The sequence below is a fragment of the Macrobrachium rosenbergii genome, chromosome 55 (genome assembly GCF_040412425.1).
Source record: "Macrobrachium rosenbergii isolate ZJJX-2024 chromosome 55, ASM4041242v1, whole genome shotgun sequence".
Taxonomy (NCBI): domain Eukaryota; kingdom Metazoa; phylum Arthropoda; class Malacostraca; order Decapoda; family Palaemonidae; genus Macrobrachium; species Macrobrachium rosenbergii.
Genome location: NC_089795.1, coordinates 65,849,797 through 65,875,252, shown reverse-complemented (window position 1 = coordinate 65,875,252; position 25,456 = coordinate 65,849,797). Strand labels below are relative to the sequence as shown.

Here is a 25,456-nt window from a genome sequence, read left to right as displayed (position 1 = left end):
CCAGTAACTCTCTCCTGCTCGAGGCTCACTGTCTGGCGCCCAGGCATCCGCTCTCGGGCGCTCGGCGCTAGTTACTGGGATTTTGGTGCCATCTGAGCCATCTCTCTCATACTGCTAACCTTCCTGCCCATTTTATCCACTTGCTCCCATGCCTGGCCTCGCTTCCTTCTCGTGCCATTGCCAGTCTTGTTTTAGGTTAATAGATGTTAACCTTGTGATAGTGCAGTGGAGGAGGTGTCTACCCGTCCCTCAATTCTCGTAGACAAAGGTCCCCGTCATTCTCCCCCCAAACCGGGGAGGAGACATACTGGAAGTCCAAGGGAGGTCGGGAGGTTACGCACAGGTATTCGCCCCTTAGTCGAGCCTGTTGTCCCAGGTATCGACAGACAGCCACTGGAAAGGCGTCTTGCTGGATGTGTAGTGGAGGTGGTGGCTATCCGGCCATATCGGCTCTCCTAAACCCAGTCCCTGTTAGACTCCCTAAACCTGGGAGGAGGCATACTGTCAGTCCATGGGAGTCCAAGGGATTTTTGCTCCTGGATAGCTGCCCCTCAGTCTGAACCTGCTGTCCGCAGGTGTCGACAGACAGCCATGGGGAAGGCGTCCATAGAAATGTCCTTTTTCAGTGATAGTCCAGTGTACTTTTTTTTCTAGTGATAGTCCAGTGTAGAAAAACACAGATGGTGTTTTTCTAATGAATAGCAGTTGTTGAAGAGGCGTTTTTTCTGATGATCTTTGCTCTTCTCTGATCTCCTGTGAGTATCTCAGGAGCAGGAGTATAGTCTACACCTTATTTCTAATGGGACAGCGTTATGCTTTTGTCTCCTGAACTTCTGGTGGTGGATCGCCAGTTTTGGTGCCAAGCGACCATCAGTGCACGTGCGTTCTTTTTTGTCCTCTTTATAGGCCCTGTTAGTGCCCGAGTGCCTAATACAGCCTGAACCTTCAGTAGTGCCCGAGTGCCCTACAGTGCCGGAGCTCCTCTTCACATAGAGTTCACAGCACCACTTCTCATGCGTCTGGCTCCATCCTACCATTGGCTGATGCCAGTTTTTTTCTCTTAGCTCGGTTCCTGTCCCTTCTGGGAACATACTGTTGTTCCTTTTTGAGTACAGCTTCCAGTTGAAAGCCGGGCTCTGGTCTTCAAGTGGTGGATGCTAGTCTTTGATCGTTTGGGTGTCTTCTCTGCAGTATTGACTCCCCTCCTATAAAGGGAGTTGGGAGCCTAACTTTGGTTTGTAAGGAGCAAGACAAGTGTTCTTTGTCCATTACTACCTTGATCCTTAAATGGAATTATTTCTCCTGGCTGAAACTCTTGTCAAGATCGGAAGTAAGTTCTTTCTTGACTGACCTCAGGAGCAGGGGCTCAAAAAGATAGGAGCCTCTAAAGTGTTGCCAAGAGACATCACTTAGGCTGGTCCCTTAATCCTGTCCTATGCGGTAAGGACAGTTAAGTTTGAGATTTCCACTCCTTCATTGGGATTGCAAGAAGGGAGCCATGCTTCTTCTTCTACTGGGAGAAACACCCAGTCACTGTGAGCCCTCTTTCCTTCGCCTTCAGCCATCTACTTTCAGATGGCATGTATCCGGTTTGTTTTCCCTCTTTAGCAGGGCCCATTCCAAGCACCTGGTCAACTTCAGAGCTCTGACGCCAGATTTCTGGCACTGAATCCCGAGCTCCCGACACCTGTTCCTGAGTGTTCGACATTTTCTAGCCATACTAGGCTCCCACCTCTAAAATGCCAAGTTCCTTTTAACAGTTTGTTTCTTCACTGCAGCAGAAGTTGTCACCTCTTTTTTTGTTCAAGACCGTCTTTTATCCCATGGCCAGATTTCAGTATCTTTGTGGACTTTCCAAGTTCCTGTGAGCATGTTAGATGTTGGTTTTGGCCAAGTACAGTTCTGCATATGTTTTCAGTCTGTACAACGTGTCATCGAGTCCACGCTGGGCATTATCGCATAAGAAGTCGATCCCCCCCTGATGGCTATGTCTCCGTGGCTGTTAAGTTTCGGCAGGGTTGACAACTAGTCCACTTAGTTATCTGTGAGCCTGCACTATGTTGTTCGATGTCCGTTGCAGAGTCTAACCGAACAGTCCTATCGCACAGTCTCTTTCGCCTTTGATTAGGCTGTTGAGTTCTTTGGGGCGCCTGGTGGTACTATGTACCTGGAGTACCCACCAAATGTTTTTTCCATTTGAGTAATGGTCTTAATGAATACATTGTGTAGGTAACAAAGTTTTTGGTTGTATTTCTTTATGGTACTGGCGCCCAGGGCAAGGGCACTTTTGTATGTTTATGTTAGCCATCTGACTACTCCATGAGCTGCATAACCTCCATCGATGCTTTGTCGTGATTCAGAATACTCCTTCCTGCAATGCTTCCCTCTAATATAGGGGCACTCCACAGCCTTCACTGCTGCGCCACTATAGCTAAGATGAGCACCAACCAGAGTCAGCATCAGTCTGCAGGTAAAGGGGTACAACAACTTTTTAACCAATGCTAATAGAATTTTTGTCTCATATTCATTCTTCTACTGTATGTTTTTAAGATTGCATATGTCCGTGCATACCACCTCTTGTCAATATGGGATTCAGCTATGTAATTACTTGGTAAGTTACATATTTAGAAATAACATTTTTGTAATGAAGCAAAGTTTATATATACTTACCGAGTAATTACTGAATCAGAGCCCTCCTCCTCCCCTCTAACAGACATTGAGGGCATAAATGGACTGACGCTATTTAGTGGGTTCTACTCTTCCTCCCCAGACAGAGGGCGAGACCTAGTAACCTACACTAGAACAATCGAATGCTACAGCGAATTTCAAATTTTAGAAATATAGGCTATGTAATTACTTGGTAAATATATATAAAACTTTATTATATTATAAAAATGTCATTTTAAGCACTTAATAATGTTAATACACTCATGGTATCCCAAGCATTTGCGTAAGATTACAAATTCTAAGTGTTTTTGCGGACTGTTACCTTTTGCTGTGAACACAATAGTCTTATGGTCTTGTCCAGAGTTTAAGACAAGAATGATTTTAAGGTCTTTCCTTCTCAGGGTTGTTTGCATGCTGAACTTGACATCATTTAGGAGTACTGTAGTGTAATTAGATAGAAACACTTATGCTGTATTAGGGCAATTTTGTGTACGGAAGATTTAAAACCTGTTTGAGGTGACATTAATAATTTTTTGCATTAGGAGATCGAACACTGCTGTGTCTAAATCTTTTGTTCACTACTTGTGTGAATTAGAGTATGAGGAGCTTAATCCTTGTCAGTTAGCTTTGCTGAAGGTATGTAGAAGCCATTGTTATGTCATTTGATATGGAGAACTTTTCATTATAGATGTAATTGACTTGGCATTATGGAAATGTAATTCTGTTTTTCCTCTCATTTCCTTAAGATTTGGCATTATGGAAATGTAATTCCAATTTTCTCAGTGCATTTTGCCATAAAGACATGAAGATTAAGTTTGAGACTGCAGTCCTTAGTGTGCTAGTCATAGCAAGTACATTCTTTTCTTGAACCAAATGAAAAAGCAGCCTTGTAGTCTCTTTCCTTAGTTTTAAAGCTGGATCCTGATTGTTTAGGAGCATGAAGGTACACTATTTGAATAGGGCATACCTTTGTTTCAGTAGGTAGTCTCTTAGTATTGACTTTTGTTTGTTGGGCTGTTGTACCCAGGAACACATTTTTCACTAACACTGTGTCTTTCATGCACCTTTCTCCATATGGTGGTCTTACGTTGTCTTATATCAGAGAGCCTTTCTCCCTGATAGAGATCCATCTTCTGGCAGCATTACAATCCAGAAAGGATCCCAGATCAGGTTAGAAAGTTCTTGATAATCATGATAACTGCAGTGAGAAGATCCTGATAATATCTTCTCTTTTTTTAAGAAGGTTTCTAGTGTGTTGGCTCGTAAGATTGATTAGTAGATTCTTTGGGTTTTATGTTGATGTATATTTGCGGATGAGCATAGGCGTAGTAATACAGTGCCTGTTTCAGAGAGTGGCATATCTGCAGACTGCAGTAATTGTTCTCCTGTGCTCTCCAAAGTTGCATAAAAAAACTATTTTTTAAACCACTATTTAAGTATGTGGAATTTAAAGATTGTTAGCAGGGAGTCATTACACAAATAGGAAGCAGTTAGTTACCTTTGATGTTGTTTTAGATTTGACATGCCATTTGCAAGAGAATCTTGATATGGCTTTGAATGTAGAGTAATTCAAATAGATTTTAGTGCTGCTTTCAGCTTAGTAAATCACAAGGCACTTATAAACTTCAGAATCTTGGAGTGGGTAGATATGTTTTAGGATTACTTTAAGATATCCTTATAGGTAGGCAGCAGCGAGTGGCTGTTGATGGATCTTTAGTGAACCAAGACCTATTATGTCTGGAGTGCCACAGGGTAGTGTTCATGATTCACTGTTATCTTTAGTGTATACAAGTGATATGGCTGTTGGCCTGAAAAAGCTTGTTTAGTATGTCGATGATGCAACACTTGTGGGTGTGGTAAAGTCTCCACTAATGAGAAATGAAGCTGTTCTTAGTCTCAGTTGTGGTGGAGTGGATTGGTGTTGTTGTATGAGGCTGAATTCAACAAAATGAAAACACTATTGATTAGCAGATCTTGTACAGATTCCCCCTCCCCATCCTCTTCTTCAGGTGGGTGGGACTATGTTGAATGAGTCTGAAGCTTTAACCCTTAGTGGGCAGATTGAGCTTCAGTGTGAAGTAAAACAGGTTTGGGGAGGTGGATGGATTGAGCTTGAGTGTGAAGTAGAATTATGCACCACTGTTAAGGTAATGATTCGAAACAAAGGTGCCAATACTTCTATATGCTATAAATTCACTAGTGGCAACTTTTATACAGACGTGAGAGTTAGGCCAGTATCAGTAATGCTTGTGACTTCAAGGGGGAAGGTACTGCATCTTTTCTCTCAAGAGTCTTTGTGTAAATTTGCTTGTAAATAACGAAGGGGTTGCTGTTGTTTTTTGTTTTGTCTTTACGATAGTATGTTGGTTGTAAATGTAATTTTACAAAGAAAATGCAAAGAAATATTAAGAAAAGCATGTAAAAGTAAAAAAAGTTACTGAATCTTCCTTCTCATAAACTTATTGAATATTTTACTTGTTAACAAATATGCAAAAATGTGTTACTGCTTTTATTTCTTATCTGTTTTGATATTGTGTGAGCAGTAATAATAATTTTACAAAATCCAAAAAACTTATTTATTAGAAAAACATATAAGTTGGTAAAATTTACGATTGCCTTGTAAATGAGGCTCCACAAGGGGTTGTAAATAGTCATTTTCAACTTCTCGTGGAAGGTAGGGAAAATTTTTAGAATTTTTTATTTATACAGTGTGAATGTACGCGTCATTCTCTTTCCATTGATGTGATTTTTTTTTTTTTATTTTGCCGACCTCAAAGTTTCCCGGTCTGGGGCGCTGCACATTGATAAATTATGCCGTCCCTTATGGGTTAACTGTACTTGTGTAACTTTTGACTTACATCTGAATTTTGAGCAACATCTAATGAAAGTGTTAGAAAATGCTATATGGAAGTTAGGTACAGTATTGAACATAAGGCCTATATATACAGGTAGTCTCCGGTTTACGCTTTGGCGTCGTAAACCGAAAATCGTCATAAATCCAAAATCGTGTCAAAAATCCTAAGAAAACCTTACTTTTAATGCTTTGGGTGTATTGAAAACAATGTAAACTGCATTTTTGTTGTTTTCATCAAAAAAAGCCTCCATATTTTGATTATTCTGCCGTTTTAGAGCCATATTTTTTCTGTCGGATCGGTTATGACGCGCCTTAACCCCGAACATGCGTCGTAAACCGAAATAATTTCTGATGAATATATTTGAAAAGCGCCGAACCTCGGAATGTCGTAAGTCGGACCCATCGTGAAAGCAGGGACTGCCTGTACGTATATAACGGTGGTAAAACTAGAGCAACCTGTTTTAGTTCATGTCCTTTTACTAGAATACTGTTCTCTGGTATGGGCATCTGCTTCTGCCAGAGATTAATTTCTTTTAGTTAGAGTGGTTTGGTGGTAGGTTTGTTTCCTGACATTAGCAGTTATGACTTGGACCATCGACCGATGGTCTCATGCATGTCGTTTTTTTTATGTTTTATTTTAACATAGATCTTTCACATTCTCAGTTGATCTATGATACTTTTTCTTTGTTGAGAGCAATGAGATTTCTGAACAGCAGCACTAGTGTACATTAAATGTGCTTCCCTGTTGAAAATCTCAGTTCCAGAAGTCCTTTATTCTTTACACCATTGTACTGTGGAACAATCTCTCTGAGGATGTTGTGCAATTGGAACTTCAAAATTTCAAACAAAGCTGCAGTGCATTACGACCTTAAAACAATTATCTCTGTATTTTAATAATTTAGTTGCAGTTTTATGTATTTATTTATTACGTTGTTAATTTATTTTTCTTTCCCAATAACTAATCTCTTCTCTCCGTATTACCTATTACTTCTTTTAAATGAACACTATATTCTTTGGAAGCTTGAATTTAAAGTCAGTGGCCCCTGTGGGCTCCATATGAATAGGGATCATGATCTGAATATATTAATAATAATAATAATAATAATGTAAAAACCTTGTCTGGCTACACTTACCCATCAGGTAAGAGTCATCTCAAATAATGTCGGTTTTCATAAAATTTATTACTTAGATACTTAACTACAATTAAAGTAGAACCCACCCAGCCTCCCAACCTAGTGGGCTGTCAGGAAGAATTTGATGAGGACTGAAACCTTCAAAACACACCTGGTGGAGAACACGTGAACTAGGCAATCATTCAGGTCAGCTAAGCAATCTTCTTTTTATTTTAAATGCTGACTGCACATGCTGGCACAAAGATCTAGCTATCGTTAACAGTAAGTTAGTATCCAAATAATGAATTTTATTATGAAGATTTAATTTTTTTTTCCAGAAATTGTCTCTTTAGAGCTTTAGGAGACCAGCTGGACGGAACTCCAAATACCCATCAGAAGCACAGACAAGATGTTGTAGCTTATATGCGGCAACATCGATGATTTTGAACCATTTGTGGAGGATGACGTCCCTTTTGACCGCCACTGTAAGTTTTCAGTCTGTTTTTAGGTATTTCTGCACAAATGCAAAATTTCTCAAGTCTTTAACCTTTGAGTCTTGCTTGTGAGTGAACACGATAAATTTAAGTAAAACTTGATCAGTACCCATTGTTACTACTATTGTATTCAGGTGAATTGCCATCTCAGTGGGGAGTCCAGGCTCACTCCTGTTTTTAGCAGTTAAGTTTGCAGTTTTTTGTTTAATTTTCCTATCCATACTAATCCCTTCAAAACGCAATTTTTATGCCTTTTCTATGCAGTGTTCTGTGCTTAGCTAGGGACACATTGAACTATGTTGACAATGAAGTTGAAGAGGTAAATTGTTTTGATATAATCAAATATGCATCTCTGTTTGTATGTACAGTTGATTGCAGAATCGTTGTCAGGTGCTGATCGTGTAGACCAGCGTGGCAAGAGAAATCAAAAGGCAGACATATAAAAACTGACTTTATTTGCCTTGGAGGTCTGATCCACCAAGTGCCTACATCGCGACCCTTCGCTCGGTCCTCCATCACAACATAAGCATAAACAAACATAACAGACAAATGACGAGAGTGAAGTGCAATATCATGCACAAGTACTGTATTCTCACCAGAGTTAACATATTCCCTCTCTTTTAAAAGGAAAGAAAAGAAATCTACTGTCAAAGCAACAAACATTACTTGACACAAAAATAAAATTATCTACTTATAAAATCTATTCAAGATTTCAGGGATCCACTCTCCAATATTTTAGCTATTCTCAAAGAATTTACTCCCTTTTTTATTGCTGTGAACTGTGCTTTTAAATCAACCCAAAATACATTGAACTCTCCATTCAGAGCCAATTCTTTCTGAAACATTTTTAACTGAGTACACATTCTCATAAAGTGAATGGTTATCCACATAGAGTTCTACAGGCAGATTTCTCTTTCCATCATACAGTATTTGAGACAACATTATTTCCAAAATAGTAGGCCATATCTACTGCCTCAGCAGCTGCTAGTGTTTCTGCTGCAAGAATGCTTTTATAACCCTTCTTATTTTCTTTGACTCCCAGTATAAAGGACACTTATTTCTGATTTTCACCCACTGGGAAAATCACAAAGCCCCAGCACTACTAAATCCATCAGGGAGAGTGGCATAAGAAGTACCACTGTACACAACCAACTTGAACTTAAAACTGTCAGCCAGTTCTGGGAAGTACTGTGCATACAGCTCTCAAAGATACAGACTTTTCTTAGACATTTGTTTGCCTCAACCAGATCTTTTACTTTAGGGTTATTTATTTTACAGCTAAGTTCCAGTGCATCATATGACAAGGCAGGCCTTGAATTAGTACATAACCATCCTAATTGGCCTACTGGACTCCTAAACTTCTCCTTTTCTTCTTCATTACTCTCCGTATTCTTATTCAATCCTCTCTCTTCACTTACATTTATAGATTCCAGAGATTTACAATACTCTTTTTGATGAAGTGTAACGCCATTCTCGTTCTGTACAATATCCAGGCCGATGTATCTGAATATAGCATTACTTTGCTCCCTAACCCGAAAATGATTTCTGATTTGGGCAGTGACTGCACTTTCAAATTTCTTTATTCCTCCCCACAAGAAATCATCTACATGTATCAAAAACATACGACACAATTCTCCTTTACAATACCAATAGAATGCTGCAGGGTCAGTTTTCACCTGATTGCATCCCATCTTCAACAGGAAAGTCTTCACTGTGAGATACCATTTTCTAGCAGCATCATTAAGAATATAGACACATTTTTAAAATTTCCATAGTACATTACCATCACAACCAGCTTCAACAGGTTGAATAAGGTACACTTCACACTCAAAAACCATTCACTTTGTAGGAATGCAGCCTTAATATCAGTTGAATTCACTGCCCACCTTTTGGGAGACAATATACCAACAAAGACCCCAACACTTCCGTGCTAACAGTGGAAGAATCTGACTTGATTTCTTTTATTTATTTATTTATTTATTTATTTTTTTCTGAAACCTCTGGCAACCAGCCATGCTTTAATTTTCTTTTCTTGTCACTGTTTTCCTTTCCTGTTACCACCCATCGAACTGACAATGCCTTTTGACCCAAGTTAGGAATTTCCTCATATACTGTACACCAAAATTCTTCCAGGTTTTTAGTTCTTGTTTTGTTTGATCAAGTTCCTGACTTTCCATATTTTCACAAGTCATTACTATTTCACTGGGTTCCTGCACTCCATCTTCTAAAACTGGTACCCATTTTTTATATGTAACTTACCAAGTAATTGCATTGCTTACAGTTTCACTGGTGGCAACTTAAAAATTTTGAAATTTGCCGAGCGCTTAGTGTCTGTGTAGGTGACTAGTCCCTGCCCACTTTCAGGGTAAGTGAGGAATGACTTCAGCAGAGAGCTCAGTTGTTTTCTGCTGGTTCCAGACTGAGGTTCAGTTGTGAGCAGTCAGCTTAAATTTTGGCTTTCACCACTCTTCCAATGAGATTCTTCTTTATGTGAAGTACTGGTAGCCTCTGACTTTGTATTTACATTAGGTTCTCTTAGCGAGACCACTATTTCTCAAATTAGGATGTTTTTTTCTTTAACTTGACTTGGATTATAGTTACGATTGTTGACTTGTTAGTTAGTATGTCTGACTCTAGTGCTGCTAGCCTATGCTATTGTAGCAAAGGCTGTAATACAAGACTTAATAAAGAGAAATATGACTCACTTGATATGTATAGGATGTAGGGGACAAGAGTGTTCAATTGATTGAAACTGTGATGAATGTTCTGAGTGGGATGCTAAAATGGAAGGTTTTGGGGTCTCATTTAGCAAAATTAGACAGATAGAAAATGTAAAGCAGAAGCCAGAGCCGAGAATAAGACAGTAGATAGCAAGACCGTAGATAGTTCTGCTGATGATAATATTCCTGCTTTATCTATGCCTGCTCCCACTGTGTCACCTGTTCCCAGTCCTTCAACTATTCAACCTGCTCCTTTACCCAGCTCCCTTGCTTCTGGTCCCGACCCCCTTGCCAGCCTTGAGTCGAAACTCATGCATAGTAGTGTTAGTGAAGTGTCAGTGGAGGAAGCAGCTGCTCGTCTTGTCGACACTCCTAGTCAAAGGTCACTGGCATACTCCCCTACACATGGGAGCAGTCGATTAGAGTCCGAATGAAGGAAACGCCAGCACCACTGACTTTTCGCCTCTTGGCCTCTGAAGAGGCACTCCATCATGGCAGGCAGTTCTCCTCCCATCAAGAGGTATAAGGAGACAAGTGTTAGCCCTCAACCCTCCTGCAGCTTCGCTGTTCTGCCTCCGTCTCTTCAGTGTGTCCCCACCAGTGTTCTTGGGACAGTCCGAAGTCTCTTGGGGCTCTCGAGTACCCAGTTTTAGTGCCGAAGCACTCAGACCTTCCTCATAAGCACCCATTGCCTCCTTCTCACTGATCTCTTGCTCCCGAGCGCCCATCTCCATCCAGGCGCTTGTCATCTGTTTTTGGCGCCAGAGTCTAAAGACTTACTATAGTATCTGTCCAGCAGTCGCCTTCCTCTTCTTATCCGTACCCAGTTTATTTAAATGTGATCTCAAAGTCTTCCACTTCTTACTGTCCCAGTCAGAGCATTCAGTGCATCTTAACCCTTAATGGACTTGGATCCTCAATAGAGGATCAAAACAGGGTTTGGGTGGTGGACGGATCCTCTGAGGAGTATTAATATTACATGTCATACGATTTGGCTGTATTTAGCAGGAAAGAGTGTCCAATACTTCAATGGCCCATAAATGAATTGTGGCAACTAAAGAATTCAGCTCAGCTCACTCGTGGGTGTCTCATGGATTTTAATATTGTTCTTGCCTTGAAGGGGGAATGTCTTGCTCCTTTCTCTCCCATGATATCTTTTTATTTATTGCTCATAAATATACCCAGGAATTGCTGTTGGCTTTAGTTCTTATCTTTTACATTATAATATCATTTATACAGTAATTGTAATTTTGCAAAGAAACATTAGAAAAATCAGGTATAAATCCAAAAAAGTTACTGCATTTCCCGATCTCGGAAAATTTACGTAATATTTTACAACAAATATGCTCAGAATTTTACTGATTTTATTTCTTGTCTGTTATGATATTGTGTGAGCTGTAATCATAATTTTACAAAAATAAAATAAAATAAGTTATTAGAAAATACATGTATAACTTGGTAAAAATTTACGAGTGTTTTGTGAAAGAGGCCCACACAGGGTTGTAAATAGTCACTTTCAACTTCCTGTGGAAGGTGGGGAAAATTTTTTATCATATTTTTTCTTACTTGTGCATTTGCATATCTTCCGCTTTTCATTGATGTGTTTTTTCTTAAATTGGCCAACCTTAAAGTTTGCCTGGTCGGGGGGGGTTTGCATGTTATATAACCAGCCCCTCCCTTAAGGGTTAACGACTTTGTTATCAAGTTCAGTGGCCCCTCCAACTAATGCTGAAGGTTACTCCTAAATAAAAGGCACTCACTTGTATACCTAGGAAGTATAAAATTACAGGCAGTCCCCGGTTATCGGCGGGGGTTCCGTTCCCGATAGCATGACGATAGTCGAAAATCGGCGATAATAGTGCCGATCCCGGGTTATCAGCACCGATAAATGGGGATCAGTGCCAATAACCAGGGTTCAGCGCCGATGACCAGGATTGGCGCCGATAACTGAGATCAGTGTCAAAAATCTGGTTATTGTTGTAACTAGACAAGTCGTAAAACCAGATCGGTTACCAAGGCCGCCAACAACCAGGATCTGCCTGTACTTTTAAAATTTGTTATACTTCCATGGGGGAGAAATAAAAATTTTAAAAATAAATTGTATTGTCTCATAAATATACAGACCATATTCTTAGATAGTTCTACTTCAGTCTCCCCTACTTTGTCCCTGTGGCTGATGGAAGAGTAACTAGTTACATATGGTGAGTGAAGTGTATTCACCTGCTATCACCCTGTGGCCACCAGTTAATGACCTTATTACAAGTTGAGCGACCACTCCAGTGTCTAGTTTGTAATCATAAGCAAAATACAGGTTACAGTGATTTAAAAACACTGATATGACTGTGGACATGATAAAATAGACTTTCAAAGAAGAAACAGCAAAGAAAGCCATAAAAACACTGATATGACTGTGGACGCGATAATGCAGACTTTCAAAGAAACAGCAAAGAAAGCCATAACAGTTCATATCCCATAGGTTGATAACCTCCTATGACAGACATGAGCACAGAAAGACACCGTCCAAATGAAAGCTAGGTTCTGCTCAATCAGGATTCTGTGGCTCAAGTGACCATTGATAGAGAGAATAAATAAAGGATGACTGAATGGTTTTGAATTTACAATGAAGTGCCTTGTAATTTTACCTCAGACCAGAACTGGCCTCGGACTTTAATACTGTAATTTATTATGATATACACTATTTAGAAGGAGCAAGCATTCAGCAGTCTTTGTAGGGCCAGTAACAAAAGATGTAAATATTTTGCTACAAAGATTTTCCTTTCCCTAAACCAATACTGAAATTGTTCTGCTGTCCCACTTAGATAGTCAGTAAAGTAGAGGTCCAGTTATTCTACTTCTGTGAGACATCATTTGGCAAGTGATAAGAAAAAATATGGAAAATTGGGTCATCCACCATCTCAGTTTTTAATATTTCTTGATGGGTTATTCACATTGAATTTATATCAGTATATACCACTTTCATCACTACTAATATTAACCAGAATATTAAATAGAATGCTCAGACACAATTAGACATCTCAGCCACCTCTTACAAAATTCCAAAAAACAACATTACAAAAAGTTTGTTTATTTTCTCAGTTTCTTAACATATGTTGGTCAAATAGATTTATCAGAATATAGTACTGTACTGCCATCACTTCTAATAGAGCCACTGTGTTTTTTCTGATTGAAATCACAGTTCCAAAACATACTATTCAACAAATTATTCACCTCACACTTCAAGATGAAACCAACACTTCAAATTATCACTTATGCTAGTTGTGCTGTTTATATATTTACAAAGTTGCTCAGAAACCAAGGCCTACTGTCACTAGGAATCTGCAGGCAGTATAAGGTCCTACTACAGGCTCTTGGGGCTCTGGATGAGCAACCTTCAAGGGTCACAGTCATCAATATCCAAGAGCTTAGGGTAATCCATAGATTGGGATCAAGGCTCAGGATTGTTAACTTTGACCTTGAGCTGAGGGTCATCCAGCTCCAAGAGGTGAGACTGAGTACTAGGATCTTCAAGCTTTAAGGGCCTTAAAGGAGGAGGTTCAGGAGTCTTTGCTGGTAAAGGGAAAGATTGATAGATGAAGAGACAGATTTACTTAGATTTAGATGCATGCCTGTATTATAGATGTTGTTTTGAGTATGGAAAACTTCATATATAACCCTTTTTAGCCTCTTGGCTCTCAAGATGAAAGCTTCCTTCAGCAACTTTCTATGGTTCCTCCTCTTCATGTGTTACAGTGGCTTCCTTTGTCTCAAGTACTTGAAAGTTTGTGAAACTCAAAATTATATGCCCTTCCAAGACCACTTATACATCATTGTTTTGTTGCTCCAGTCAACAACATCCTGCTTTTGTGAAATTGTTGAGGACACTGGTAGCATGGGGTACCTCCAACAATTTGCATGTTAGAACAGTCACTCATCCTCATGTTGATGGAGAGACAGCCCTTCGTGGTCATTCTAATCCTCCTGGAACAAAGCAACATGTCATATGATATTCATGCCTGAGCAGCCATGTAAATAGCATTTGTAATGTTAAATTCATGGTGGAACTCAGAAACAGAGGGGAGTTCAATAATTTCTTTTCAAAATATGCATGGTAGCTACTTTCAAAATTTGTGAATAACCAGTGACCCATATGCTGAATCTTGTGAAATTTGCCTGTAAGCAAGCAAAATTAATTTTGCTGTAAGTAGACAATCTTGAAAGCTGCAGGAATGCATTTTTTCAAGTAGCCTTTGTTGGTGCATCAAACTAGCTATACAACCAGTAAATTAAGGTTGATGCAGTCATCTAGGTGTTCCTTCACAAGTCATGCCTCACCATTTGGTATTGAACCAGAAATTTATTGAATCATAAATTTACGTTTTTTTTTTTTCTTTTCTTGGTATACCTAAACATGGATAGTCTGATCATTTATTCCTGCATCAGTACCTTCCTTCATACCAGCCTCCAGTCTTTTCAGTTATTCAGTTTTTTGCCAGTATCTTATGAAGAAACTTCTGTCCATTCCCAGAAAACTGTAGAAGGCCAGTGTGATGCAAATAACATGAGGGTTTTGATATATACGAATCAAGTTTCCTATGTTCAAGAGGACTGTTGTGTGGTATAACTACTGTATAAACTGCAGTTTCCAAGGCTTGTCTCTACACATTGCAGTCACAGAAGATAAGACCTAGTATTCAAGTTTCGTACTAATGACAAGTCCATTTCATTTCACTCTATATTTCATGAAATTTCAACCTCCAATCTTTGTTTTTTGTTAGTGAGGGTGTCTTCACTTTCCTAGAAAACTTTTACTTCTAAAAAGCCATTTTAGTACACAGATAGCATGAAATTACATGTATGGATCAAGTTTCCTCAATGTTTAGGCCTGCTGCTTGACTCAACTATGAACAATAGCTCTAGATTTGTCTGTATGTTGCATTCATAGAAAAATTCAAATTACAGAATAGTAATAAAACTATTTCTTTTCCCATATATCACTCATGTAATTGCAAGAGACTAGCCACTGAGTCTCTTAGGAGGAGCTAAGCCTCTGTCCTGGTCTCTGTCAGTTAACCTGGGATTTTGGCTGCTTCATCTTTTCTTACCTAAATTGTCATTTTGGCCAGTTGTCAGCAGTAGCTTGAAATCAATTTAGATTTTATTTTATTTTTTTTTTTTTTTTTTTTTTTTTACACAAATTCATAACTTACAGAATGAGCTCCTCCTTCCTGACACTCATGTCTTGCAGCTCGTTGATTAGATGGCATGAATTCCGGCTTGTGCTCCCCATGACCAAGGGATCTCCCTTCACATGCAGTGTTAACTGCCAGTCTCTTTGAAGAGGTATTGAAGTGTCTGGGATAATTTTATAGCCATAGAGTGGCTAATTTTAAGGGTGGATTTGTATGAAAAAAATCAGTTAAAAAAAATTTTTTAGCCAAAAAACTTATAATCAGCAGGTTGGCAAACAAAAAAAATTGTGAAAACAAAAGACTACTTTTGTATTGTTAGGCTCATATAAAATTGCCATAGATATTTTAATTTTATTGACTTCAAATTTGTTTTTACAGTGAGTAACTTGGCAGAACTTGGTACCTACGGTGGCAATGATTGTATTGTAGCATTTGCACGACTTCATCAAGTTATTGTTGTTATTCACCAACTGAATGCTCCTCTTTGGCAGGTTAGTTACTAATGGTTTTATAAAATCTTTTTAGATGTGAAACTGCTGCACCAATTTGAAGAGCATTAGTGAATAAAATTGTGTAAAGGGCAACCTGAGATCACTGACCTCATAGATGCCAAATAAGTTTTTATTATTCAAGAAGTTTAGCTAGACCATTTGAATTAAATTTATAGTCTGATGAAGCTGGTCAAAAATGTTTATTCATACAGGGAGAAAATAGAGGCAGTTAAGTATAAAGAGAGCACATGAAGCAAATACAAAATAAAAGACAGAAAGCAATGTAGCTGAGGCTGAAGGAATGCCACAAGATTTCCCTAGCATTTGAAGTACTTTTCATTGCTCCTCACAAAACACACAGTCATAGTAGTAGTAACCTTTACTAATCCTGTATAGTTCAGTAATATCAGTGTAAGTGGTTGTGACAGAAGTAAACGTGCATGGATGAAGGAAATCCACAGCTCTATGTGTGTACATACATTATCTCTAATAAAGGAAGCTTCCACTAATTTGATAAGTCTTAGTCTTAATCAAATCAAGGCTGAAGCATCCAACTGATTAAGTTGGCAAAAGTTTCCTTCAACAGACGTACGTACATATAACTGGATTTCTTCACCCATTCTGATGTAATGAGAGTGATGGTGTGTATTAAACTTATTAACTGTGCATTACCATTAATTGTATACAGTATTCACGTTGGCAGACTTGCCGATTCATGGATTTCTCATGGAACATACATACACATTTCTCATGGAACATACATACACATTTCTCATGGAACATACATACACATTATTCAGGGAAAATTCACCCATGCACAGTATTTTTCACTGAGAAATATACACTAATTACTGTATTCTGCTTATAACCGAATCAGAAAACAACAGCTGTTTTGCTTGTATTTCAACCATAAATGCGGTAGTAAAACAATTACCATAGTTATGTTACAAATAACGTTAAGTAGAATAGGACTGATATATTTATACATTATACCCTTTTATTTACTATAGATAAAAGATTGGCAAGGAAACCTACTACTGTATTAAGTTTGCTGCAAGTAGTAGCTGAAGCTGAGGAAACAATGTTCAAGCTGCTTATGACTAAATTATCGTGCATCGGCAACATGGATGAAACTCGACTGTAAATAAAATTGGAGAGAAAGTATTTTAATCAAAACTACTGACATGAAAGAACACGCATTACTGCTGTTTTCCATGCCAATAAAAGATAAATACGTAAAACTTGTATTGTGCTGAAATCAATGAAAATAGCAAATGAAAACTTGATTTTTTTACTCAAAAACATGCCCCCAAATGGCCAATGTCATCTATTGATGAAAAGAATAGCTAAATTCATTACACAACAAGACGTATTTAAGTTATATTTCAACTTAAAAACACTTAGTATAACAAAAAATAACCTTGCCCCATATAAATAAAGTATCTAGAGTTTATGTACACTAACTAGAAGCAAGAAAAGTGCTCTGAAATTAGTTAAATACGAAATAAACTTAACGCATAATCGATTTCCAAACCAAGACATTGATCGCAATTTATAATACAAAATCACTATAAGAATATTTACAATATTATTGGATACAGTGAAGTAAAGCATAACATTTTAAAGATCCATGGAAAGATGCATATTCGTTATGTTTATGTTTGTATGATAACGATATTAATTTGTTAATATAGAGTACAGTACAACGTAGGCTAGTCTGCCATATATGTATACAATACACCATAGTGTAGGCTAAGCTAATTCTTGTTTGTTATTCAATTTCTCTGTATTGAATTATCATAAGTCAATCTGCTTGAACCTTCAGAATTAGCTGATATTAATAATTACCTTACCATATATTTATATAGTGTACTTTATAGTGTAGGCTAGGCTACATATATGTATACATGGTACGAATACGCCTAGTGTAGGCTAGGCTATATTCGAAATAAGTTTTTTTCCAAAAGACGATTTGTTTTTTGGAACCTAACCTCATCATAAGTAGGATAATACCTGTATAAGCATTTTTATAGTTTTTGTGTGTTTGAACTATCAGAATAGAGACAGTTCTAAGTGTTTTTAGAAGGATGTTAGCTATTCGCGGGGCAGTGGTATGCATCCCCCGCGAATATGGTGGGTTTATTGTAGTGATAGACATTTAGATGAGCACTTCCGCACAAAGAAAAATAGTATAGAATTAATAACAATAAATTTTGAAACCATAGAAGATATATAGTAGAAAATTTAATATGGAAGAGTTGGATTGTGCTTTGTTGAACATCAATAGATCTGCCCCTGGAGGTGACAATATTTGTCTTGAAATAATCTGCCACTGAGCACCTTTGGCAAAGTCATACTTAATAGAGTTTTATAATCACTTATGGCTTTGAAATTTTTCTCCGGATGAATGGTGTAAAGCTATAATTATTCTTATCCCCAAACCTGCAAAGGATCTTAGTAAAGTAAACCCCGTCAGATTCGTGAGGGATGCGTACCACACACGCGCACACACACACACACACACACACACACACACACACACACACACACACGCGAATAGCTAAAACCTGCGAATACTTAGAACCTTTCTAAAAACACTTAGAACTGCCTATTTTGATAGTTCAAACAGACACAAAACAAACTAAAAATAGCTATACAGGTATTATCCTACTTACAATGGGGTTAGGTTCCAAAAAACACTATCGTTTGTTGGAAAAAACATAAGAAATACCAAAACATATCTCGAAGATGGCCTAGCCTACACTAGAGTATTCGGTACCATGTACAGTATACATACATGGTAGCCCAGCCTACACTATAAAGTCTATACATACACAGTATAGTAATTATTAATATCAGCTAATTCTGGAGGTTCATGCAAAGTGACTTATGATAATTCAGTACAAAGAGAAATAGAATAATAAGAATTAGCTTAGCCTGCACTGTGGTACATTATATACATATACGGTAGCGTAGCCTACATTATACTGTACTACATATTCACATATCGTATTATACAAACATCAACATAACGAATATGCATCTTTTAAAATGTTATGCCTTAATTCACTGTATCCAATAATATTGTATATACAGTATTCTTATATTGCTTTTGTATTATAAATTGCAGTCATAGCATTCAATGCTTTGGTTTGGAAATCGTTGATGCGGTGTTTATTTCGCTATATTTAATTCAGTTCAGAGCGCTTTTCTTACTTATAGTTAGCATAAATGAATCTCTTAGATACTTTATTTATATGAGGCAAGGTAATTTTTCATTATACAAAGTGTTTTTAAGTTGAAATATAACTAAAATTCGTCTCGTTGTGAAATATATCTATTTTTTCGTTAATAGATGACGGTGGCCGTTTGGGGGCATGTTTGTTTTGTGTAAAAAAAAAAATTAAAATTCCATTTGCTATTTTCACTTGATTTCATCATAATACAAGCTTTACGTATTTATCGTTTATCGGCGTAAAAATAACAGTAATGTGTTCTTTCATGACCAGTAGTTTTGATTAAAATACTTTCTCTCCAATTTTAATTATGATCAAGTTTCATCCATGTTGTCAATGCTCGATAATTTAGCAGCTTGAACTTTGTTTTCTCAGCTTCAGCTACAATTTGCAGCTTAAATTTAATAGTATATTCCATGACAATCTTTAATTCATATCGATTAAGGGTATAATGTCAAAATATATCAGCACTGTACTATTCTACGTAATGTCATTTGCGCTATAAGCTACAGTAATTGTTTTTTACCGTATGATGGTTGAAATACCAGGTAAACGGCTGTTGTTATCGATTCGGTTATAAGCAAAACAACAAAAACAACAGTTTCTTGGTTGGTTGTTTATGGCTGTACGCATTTACTTAGGAGTATAACGTTACTAACAACACTTTTATCATTCTCTTTGCTTTTTAACTAGAAGATGGAATAAAGAGATGGAGGAAAAGTTGTCTATTGTAATTTGGTCACTCTCCCTGCCAGATTATGCTGCTGCCTACGCCTGCACGAAATTTAAAAATATTTTATAAATAATATTGTCTATCGGTATTAATTGCTTACCCCATTGCAAAGTCAAATTATCGTAAGGTGAGTTATCGTAACTTGAGCATTACCTGAGTATTTTAATAGTTTTATCACAAAAAGTCCATTTAGTCATGAAAATGAGATGAAAATACAGTAATTAGTGAATATTTCTCAGTGAAAAATACTGCGAATGGGCGAATTTTCTGTGAATAATGGGTAGATACGTTCCACAGAGAAATCCGTGAATACGTGAGTCCGCGAATCATGAGATCATGAATATGGGAGGGTGTACTGTAATGTAAACGATTACAGACCAATTTCTTTAACAAGTTGTTTATGCAAATTACTAGAGAAAATGGTAAATGCTCGACTAACGTGGACATTCGAGCAAATAAAATTTTGACTCCCACTCAATTTGGGTCACGATGTAACAGATCTACATTGGATTCTCTATCTAACTTAGAAGACCATATATGAAGAGGATTTGAACGAAAACAAATTTCAGTAACTGTCTTTTTTTATATTGAAAAGGCGTATGATACTACATGGAGATATTGCAGTATTAAAAACTTACGTAAAAACAGCATCTGTGGACATTTATCCAGGTTTTCCAAAACTTTTGACAAAACGCACTTTCAAGTGAGAATTGATAATGTATTGTAAAGTACATTTCCACTTGAAAATGGTGTTGCACAAGGAAAGCGTCCTTAGTGTGGCACACTGTTTACTTTAGCAATAAATGACATCAGTAATATTCTGCCTATTGGAATTAAAAGTACTATAACTTGTATATAGATGATTTTGCTGTATATTATACAGCATCTCGCTTAAAAGCATGCAGTATGAATCATTAATAAAAGCATAGTAAAAACAGATGAATGGGCCTCATCTGTAGGCTTTAAATTATCCATACAAAAAAATCTCGAGCAGTAATGTTTTATAAAAATAAAAGTGGAAAAAGGTGAAGAAGTAGATTTAAAAATCAGAAACCATAGTATACCAATTAGCCAAACAGCAAAATTTTCAGGATTAGTATTTGATACCCATTTGAACTGGAAAGCCCGCATAACATACATGAAATCAAAATGTAAAGAGCATTAAATCTTAATTAAAAAACTATCAATCACTACTTGGGGAGCTGATAGACACACCCTCACTTTACTGTATAAAGCAACAGTGTTGTCTATTATTGACTATGGAAGTGAAATATATGGCCCAGCATCAGACGCAATGCTGAAAATGTTAGACCTAGTACATAACAAAGGCCTTAGAGTATGTTCAGGAGCCTTTAGATCATCACCAACCTCATCTTTACAAGTTGAATGTGGGGAACTACCGCTGTCTTTCCATAGAGAGTTTGTAATTTTGAACTTGAGAATTCGGGCAAGTGATTCTCCAACAAAAAATTATTTGAATTAAGAGATGTATTTATAAATAATCACAGCCACCTTTCCCTCTTAGATCTAGAACTGTTTGAATCGTTGAATATAAATGTGCAATTACCCTCAATAGTAAAATTACCTCCCTCCTTGGACTATGAATAAAATAAGAATTTGCACACACTTAAAATATTTATCAAAAACTTACTCATATACCTCAGACCACCATAGACCAGTGGTTCCCAAACTTTTTCTGGTCGTTACCCACTTTTTATATACAGGATACTTGTCCATGGCCCACCGCTGAGTATAACCCATGACTGCAGTGACTGTCTACAGTCCTACCCACTAAACTCCTTTGGTTTTATGCATACATATCCTCAGATTATGACCCCCCTGCATTCTGCTACAAGGCCCCCAGTTTGGGGACCACTGCCATAGACAACATACAATAGAGCATATAAGCTGAAAAGGTCCACATTATGCAATATACACAGACGGATCTAAATCAGAGTACGGAGTGGGGATATGCTGCAGTATCACAAGACAAAATTTATCAATTCTATCTACCTGATAATGCCTCAGTATTTACAGCTGAGTTATGTGCAATAGCATCAGCCATAAAAAAATCAAAGAAACCTCATGTAATAATTTTGTAATTTTTAGCGACTCTAGAAGCGCCATCGGAGCCATTCAGAGTTACAGACCAAAAAATAACATAGTACAAATAAAGTTATTACTCCATGAGTTAAATGATAATGGGAAAATTATAGAAATATGTTGGATCCCTGCCCATGTAGGGATCAAAGGAAATGAAGAGACTGATAAAGCAGCTAAAGAAGCAGCCCATATGACACGATCTAACGTAAATATTCTAGTTAACAATTATATAACACATTTAAAAGTAGGCATTATAAACAAATGGCAGAATAAATGGAATGAAGAACCTGAGAATAATAAGATGAAGCAAATAAAACCTGGAGGTAAAATGGAGTTCATCATACCAAAGAAAGAGACATGCGCAAATAATTCAAACACGTCTCCGAATAGGTTATATTCGTCTGACACATGGACACTTGATGAACAGCCCACATGAACCAGCTCCGAATGCTCAGAATGCAAAGCGATAATAACAGTTGAACATGTGTTATGAATATCCAAAATATAACCGTCAGTTATCAACTTTAGGAAATAGATCGATTGACATTTTTTCAGAGTGCAACATTTTCAGTTGACCCAATTTTAATATTCATGAAGTGTAAATTAATTGATAAAGTATAGAAAGTAATTTATGAAAATGAAAAGCCCACTGGGCAACTAATATATATAAGTATATAAAAATCAGAATTTTGAAAACGTTAAGTTATTCTGATTTTTATCGTTACTCAGTTTTATTTATTTTATATTTATGGTGCAGATGGAAACTTGAGTAAATGATTTAATGTGTGCATGTGTTCTAGTGTGGAAGATATGCCTTTTGCATATTTTTAAAGTTTCATTATTCATTCATCATTTAGTCCCAATGCTTAGCTTATGGCTTGAGCTTGACTCCATTTCATCTTAATCCTTCGGGCCAGCCCTATGAGAGCTGTTAATTAGCACAGTGGTCTGGTTAAACTATTTTAATAATAATAATAACTTGGGTATTTTAGCCAAGGTCAAGGTCCCATTCAAGACCTGGATCCATTCTTTCTCCATTTAGATCGTTACAGACTTCCTTGACTTCCATGAGCACCTGACATCTCATGTTCTCTTAACTTACCTGGCGCCCAGCTCCTCTGGCGCCAGGCTGGCCAAGTGTCCGCCAGCTCCCGAACTCCGAGCTTACCTGGTGCCCAGCTCCTCTGGCGCCGGCCACAGCCTGGTGCCAACTCATGCCCTACATGTCCGCCAGCTCCCAAGCTCATAGCTCTCCTGGCACCCAGCTCCTCTGGCGCCAGCCACAGCCTGGCTCCAGCTCATGCTCTGAGTGTCCGCCAGCTCCTGAACTCCTAGCTTGCCTGGTGCCCAGCTCCTTTGGCACCAGCCACAGCCTGGTGCCAACTCATGCTCCAAGTATCCACCAGCTCCCTTGAACCCCTAGTTCGCCTGGCACCCAGCTTGTCTGGCTCCAGCTCTTCCTACAAGCACCCAGTAGTACTTCCCAGCTCTTAAGTAGTATAAAGAGCTCTCTGTCCAGTTGGAGTTTTTCAGGAATTCCTGAGCTGAACCAGAATCAGAGTACTATCCATAACCTAGGGAGTTATGGCAAGAACCTGTCTCTTCCTCTTTCTAAACTTGTTGTCCTCCATCTTATATGGACTTCATCTTACAGACACACACAGTTTTTTTTTTTTTTTTAGTGCATTTTGCCTACTTTGGCAGAAGCTAAGGACGTCAGAACAGCCTCTACATCCTTAGTTTTTTCAGATGCTATATGCTCTTACGTCCATTCTACTATCAACCCACCGGAAGTGTGCGATCTTTGCTTCTCACTGTTTTTATGAAAGCTTGAACAGTGTTGAAATTTTCCAATACCTCAAGACCATTTTTAGTGTCTGGCATGGCATCGTGGGAGGAAGCACAGGATGATGTTCTACTATCTCTTCACCTTTTCAGTAAGATGCTGAGTTTGGAGAGCCAGTAGGTACAATGTACTCTGGAGCACCCACCACTCTCAGTGGATGGGTTGTGGTTTTTTCAGTGTAGGTGTCAGTGTTATCTGGTTGTTTTTATTTTGGTGTTGTGCCCAGGCAAGGCGGGCACCTGTCATGCTTTGTTAGCCATTGAACACTTCCCAGCTGCAAAGTTCCCTCTAAGTAGGAGGCGACCCTAGAGTTAAGATAACACCAACCAGAGGCAGTATCCACATGCAGTAGCTCTCATAACTGATAGGAAATGACAGGCATTATTTTTCAATGCTAGCAACTTTTCTATTTCAAATTCATTACATGACTTGTTGTTTTGGGGTAGAATTATGTCCATGGTCCCACCTCCTATCAGTTTGGAATCAGCTATGTAATTATTGGGTAAGTCACTTATATAAAATAACATTTTTATAATAAAATAGTTTTGTATATACTTAATACTTGCCCAGTAATTACATGATCGAGCCCTCCTCCTCCCTCTGATGGACATCAAGCACAAAACAGAACGAGGTGGATAGCTGTCGTTCCCTAGTATTGCCATTGGGGGTGGTACTGTGCACCTACACCGCAATCAAAGTGCTACCCATGGAATTTGAATTTAGGCTGCCGTACATGGAAAACTAATAGCTATGTAATTACTGGGTAAGTATATATAAAACTATTTTATTATAAAAAATGTCATATTCAACTTTGATATTTTTAAATTTTACATTTTAATATGTTCTGTAGCATAAAACTTAAATCACAGACTTATTTCACATGTATAGGAAGGTAACTGTACACTACTTTTTTTAACAACTGTGTGAAAGTCAAGTTATATATGTATGAAAAACATAATACATCTGTAATTGGATGACTCCTACTTAATGTCATTGCTAATGCAATTGCTTTTTTCTTGTTACTGAAAGATATGTGGTCTAGAAGGGAAAAAACTTACGTGAACTTCACATTTCTACCACAACGCGTATCATTATAACAGCGTCTAAGATTTGGTGACTGCACTACAAGTCCTGTGAGCATCAAATTAGCAGTAAGTATATGAAACCTGTTTTAAAAAGCCTTTGTATGCTATAGAACCAGTATTATACATTTGCTTCTGCTTGTTGAAAATTTACTGTTGGTTTTAGGCACTTTAGTTGTCCCAGTTTACCGAAAGGTGTAAATGCTGAGGTGGTCTTATGTCACACACGATAAAAGCATCCTTCTGAAAGAGAGAGGTGTGGAATTAACTATATAAATAGCATGCATTTAAAGCCCTAAATATATATCATTGAGCTATCCTAACTCCTACAATATGAGGCCCGAATGCTTAAAGATTTCTTTAACCAGTCGAGTGGCACATAGATGGTGCAGCCAGGCAAAAGACATCATGGTAACACTTTCAGATCTTGAAATTAACTAACAGGCAAATGGTGGGCGGCTTTGGCATCAAGAGAGGTATGGGGTCCAAGGTGGGACATATAGTGACAAAGGAGAGAGATACATGTGGGAGACCACTGGGAAATTGGGGAAGGTTTCTCGATAAAAAGTAGGGAAAACAGAATATAGTCAAAGGGAAAATGGGCTGCTGAATTCCCATGTAAGTTTTAGACTCACCTTGGGTATCCAAATGATCACTCCTTTGTGAGTTGGGGTCCTAGAATTGGTGTCACGTGGCATGATGCAAATGGTGGTCTCTATGAGTTAGAGTGGGAATAGACTTCCCTTGAAACAGCTCCTAGTAGTAGAATGCCTAGTCTCCCTGGGCTATGTTTCTCTGGATTGGACAGGGGATTGCCTCAGGCAACTTTCACAAGATGGCGGTGGCTGTGCGTGCCACTCCCATTAAGCCTAATAGACACAGGAATACAGCAGCACAGAGAGTGGGTACCAGGAGGGGTTATTGAGAGA

The 25,456-nt window shown here is 38.0% G+C and overlaps 1 protein-coding gene and 1 long non-coding RNA gene across 2 annotated transcripts in view; one reads left to right on the top strand and one right to left on the bottom strand.

The window, feature by feature from the left end:
• The window catches only part of LOC136835829 (OTU domain-containing protein 3-like), a 212,835-nt gene that overhangs the window by 93,770 nt on the left and 93,609 nt on the right, over positions 1-25,456 (bottom strand). The gene's annotated exons all lie outside the window — the stretch shown is intronic.
• LOC136835942 (uncharacterized) lies at positions 6,977-24,516 on the top strand. The gene is made up of 3 exons (XR_010852308.1): positions 6,977-7,118; positions 15,415-15,527; positions 24,475-24,516. It is a non-coding gene; the product is annotated as an uncharacterized lncRNA (long non-coding RNA).